This window comes from Palaemon carinicauda, chromosome 26, assembly GCF_036898095.1.
Source record: "Palaemon carinicauda isolate YSFRI2023 chromosome 26, ASM3689809v2, whole genome shotgun sequence".
Lineage (NCBI taxonomy): Eukaryota > Metazoa > Arthropoda > Malacostraca > Decapoda > Palaemonidae > Palaemon > Palaemon carinicauda.
Window position 1 is genome coordinate 71,142,060 of NC_090750.1, and position 4,823 is coordinate 71,146,882.

Consider the following 4,823-nt stretch of genomic DNA (forward strand, 5'->3'; position numbering starts at 1 on the left):
AGCTCTCCCCTACTTTCCACGAACTCCCCCCCCCCTTCTTTCCCTCAAACTATCCTCTAATTTCCTTGAACTTCCCCTTCTTTCCCTCAAACTAACCCATAATTTCCTAGAACTCCTCCTTTCCATCAAACTATCCCCTAATTTCCTAGAAATCCTTCTTTCCCTCAAACTATCCCCTAATTTCCTAGAAATCCTTCTTTCCCTCAAACTATCCCCTAATTTCCTTGAACTCTCCCTTCTTTCCCTCAAACCATCCCCCATCTAAATGTCTTCCAATACTTGTGGAACTTGAACTTTATCTTAATTTTTCTTTTATTTTGGATATATACTGAGCTAATTTACCTTTTCAATAAAAGCAATATCTGATAACATGGGTCTTCCAAACATGAAACTAAAGATTTGTGCCTTTTCAACGCATGCAATATGATTGATGAATAAAAAAAAAAAATGCAAATTTACTTAATGCGTTCTATTTTCTTTTTGCTTTATATACAAAGCTCTTCCAAATTCCTATGTATTGCTTTACAAATCACTTGAATAACTTCCAAAAAAGGATTTCCTGTTCTTATGTTCCAAGGTAACCAAAAATTGGCATAGAACTAAGACATGAAAATTTGTACTTGATGATATCAAATTACTCCAGGTAACGATTGTGCCATACAAAAAGCAACGGATATTGAATCTATTTCGAGCTCCATTATAAAATAAAACTTCTCATATGATGCTTTTTCCAATAAGCCTTGCAGTGTAAGAATTATCCTCGGTTATTTTTACAACGCTTCTCTGTACATCATTTAAAATATTGTTTCTCAGTAAGATCAAGATGACAGTGAATGGTATTTCAATGTCGATAATTAACAAGAAAAATCTATTTCGAATAACATTACTTATTCTGAGAGAGAGAGAGAGAGAGAGAGAGAGAGAGAGAGAGAGAGAGAGAGAGAGAGAGAGAGAGAGAGAGAGAGAGAGAGAGAGAGAGAAAGTCGGTTTATAAGAATTTATATACAAAACAATAATTCAAATGATAGTTGTATATATATTTACTTGAAATGAAATTAGAGTTAGAAACCATCGAAAAATTAGGTTCGCGTAAATGTGATTATCGGGTCTGTACCAATACAGGTTTAGGCCTAATATAACCTAGTTATTATAAGCCATAACTACACTTATCTAAAATTTGATGCCAAAGTTGATTCTTACCCTTATAGTATTCATTGACGATTTTCTTAGCAAAACATACTTCCCGTATCGCTGGCTCGCAAAATAAATATTCTTATTTTACTATCTAAATTATCTCCCATTTCCCAATTTTTGCGAAAGAAATAAGTATATTAATGTTCGACAAACTGCTCTCATCTTCCCAACCAAGAGCCGTGAGCCAGTGTGAGTGCTGAAGTGGTCATTAAAATCCGCATGGCACTCAAGGGTTCGATGCTGAGGCAAAGTGGGAGGCAGCCTCTTCTCACAAACAATCCTTCGCGGAAATTCCATCCCTAAAACTCCTATCCTCCTCAGAACGTAATGCTCTCTGGGTTTTATCTTCGACCTCTCGTTTTCCCTCTTTATTCGTCTTCTTTCCTTCGCGTTTTTTATTGGTACGTAACCTTTTTTGGATATTTTACAATCGTGGTCCTTAAATTTCCTTCGTCCTCACAACGTAATGCTTTCTCGGATTTATCTTTGCCCTCTACTTCTCCCTCTTTATTCGTCTTCTTTCCTTCTTGTTTTTTATTGGTACGTAACTTTTTTTGGATATTTTACAATCGTGGTCCTTAAATTTCCTTCGTCCTCACACCGTAATGCTCTCTCGGATCTATCTTTGCTCTCTCCTCCCTCTTTATTAGTTTTCTTTTCTTGTTGTTTTTTATTGGTACGCAACCTATTTTGGATATTTAACATTCGTGGTCCCTGAACTTCCTTCGTCCTCACAGCGTAATTCTCTCTCCGATTTATCTTTGCTCTCCTTCTTTATCCGTCCTTTTTTCTCGTTTCTCTTTACTGTTACGTCCCCCCTTTTTTTTGGGGGGGGGGGTTATTTTACATTAATGGTCCCCAAACATCCTTCGTCCTTACAACGTAATGCTTTCTCTGATTTATCTTTGCTCTTTAGCTCTCCTTCTTTATTCGCCCTCTTTTCTTGTTGCTTTTTTGGACAGTTTAAATTCGTGGACTCGTGGTTCTAATAGCCTTAAATATACGTACACAGGGCGAGTCGGTAATTTAGCTACATGTGGGAGAAGATTACACGTCTATTTCCTCACCTACTCCATCCTCTCTCTCTCTCTCTCTCTCTCTCTCTCCTCTCTCTCTCTCTCTCTCTCTCTCTCTCTCTCTCTCTCTCCAACTGTGTGGACGTCCTAATTATTTCTAAATGCTATTCTCCTGGAAAATGGAAGGCATTAAAGGGGAGATACCTGAGGGATAGAGGTATTTAATGGCTGCTTCTTTCTTTCTTTTTTGTACATACTAACTGCTCTTGGTCAATACACAGGCATTGTTAATTAGAGAATTGAATAATTTAATTATTATTATTATTGTTATTGTTATTGTTATTATTATTAATTGAAATTTATCTGTTATCCGTATTAATTTGTGGGTATAATTAATTCTCTCATCATTTTCTGTTTTAATGGTAATATATCACTTAAATCCGGTATTTCGTTTTTTATTATTTCTTCCTTTTCTTTCACCAGTTAAATACCAATTACATTTCAGAAAAGGTTTCCAAATGACTTAGCGAAGATGTATTATGTATGTTTAAAAAACATTGTCTATATATGCTTGCAGACGATACAGAAAATCGAATCATTCACATTTTGGAATGATTTTACTAAGGTCATTATCAAATTTTTTTCTTTTAATTCCTCTAAAAATTATGGTTGTTTAGACGTATCGTTACTTTATGGTTTTAAGTGTATTGTCTACCGTTGAGTCTTATTGATGCCCATTGCTTCAATTATAAATATATTTTCAACTAAAAGACATCTTTTCGAAAAGAGTTACTAAATCTAATGCCGTTGTTCTTTATTTGAATGATATTTTACTATATACCTTATAATAATTGCATATTCTTAAAATGCAAATGACACCCTATTTAGGAAGATAAATAAATCAATATTATTCATTACACTAAGACAAGATGAAGGGAATGAATATATATTTCAATAGGGGTTTATGAATTACGATGCTAGTAGTAGAAACTTTGAAATAACGCCTTTTGTTATCATTGTCAAATAATTACATATGTTCAAGCAATATAATCTAATTCGTTGAGGTTCTTTAGTTAGAAATTAGGTAGCTGAGCATATGGACAAATAACTAGTCAAATAATGCTATATATTTTCAGTATGCATTAACACAAAATATTTTCCATATTATCATTATTACTATTACTTTCTAAGCTACAAACCTAGTTGGAAAAGCTGGATGCTATAAGCACAGGAGTTCCAACAGGGAAAATAGCCCAGGAAGCGAAGGAAACCAGGAAAAATAATATCTTTAAGAAATGTAACAACAATAAAATAAATATCTCCTATATAAACTATAAAAAACTATAACAAAAGAAGAGGGAGAGAAACAAGACAGAACAGCGTGCCCGAGTGTACCTTCAAGCAAGAGAACTAACAATAGTTTTGCTACCAGTACATAAATGAATGATTTATGCAATATCAGCATTTAACGCATACACTACCAATTCATTCCTCCTTTTTTTTCTCGTCTCTCTTTACCTTTACGAAATCAACTAACTTCATTTGTCTCTCTATCGTTTAATTAATAAACAAAACTTATTAGATAGCTAACCACATACATTTATTAACTAATTCAATACAAAATCATCTCCTGACCTTACAAGGATATGAAATGGTAATTTAAATGTGTTTTTAGATTTTATTTTGACTAATAAGGAAGATCGATTTCTTCCAGATTGTATAATGCTATTCTTAAAGTGCAAAAAATTGACCAACGCTTAACTAATAAGAGTTTTGAATTCTCTTATAATTGGCACATATGACTTTCCGACATCAATATGAGCTACTATACTCAGAATCTGGATCATAGTATTACATGCAATAAAGAATAACAGACGTCTATAAATCTTGTATAGAAATAAATATACGAATTAATAAACATGTGAAAGTAGAGGGAATTTCTAGAGAAAAAATATATGTGAGAAATTACTTCTCATCCAAATTTTCCTTAAGCTCTCCTCTACTTTCCTTGAACTCCCCCGTTCTTTCCCTCACGCTATCCCCTAATTTCCTTAACCTCTCCCTTCTTTCCCTCAAACTATACCCTAATTTCCTTGAGCTCCCCTTTCTTTCCCTCACGCTATCCCCTAATTTCCTTGAACTCTCCTTCTTTTCCTCAAACTATACCCTAATTTCCTTGAGCTCCCCTTTCTTTCCCTCACGCTATCCCCTAATTTCCTTGAACTCTCCTTCTTTCCCTCAAACTATACCCTAATTTCCTTGAGCTCCCCTTTCTTTCCCTCACGCTATCCCCTAATTTCCTTAACCTCTCCCTTCTTTCCCTCAAACTATACCCTAATTTCCTTGAGCTCCCCTTTCTTTCCCTCACGCTATCCCCTAATTTCCTTGAACTCTCCTTCTTTCCCTCAAACTATACCCTAATTTCCTTGAGCTCCCCTTTCTTTCCCTCACGCTATCCCCTAATTTCCTTGAACTCTCCTTCTTTCCCTCAAACTATACCCTAATTTCCTTGAACTCTCCCTTCTTTCCCTCAAACTATCCTCTCTTTTCCCCGAATTCCCCTTCCTATCCTCAAGCTCCCCAGCCCTTTCCTCAATCCCTTCATCTGGCCGT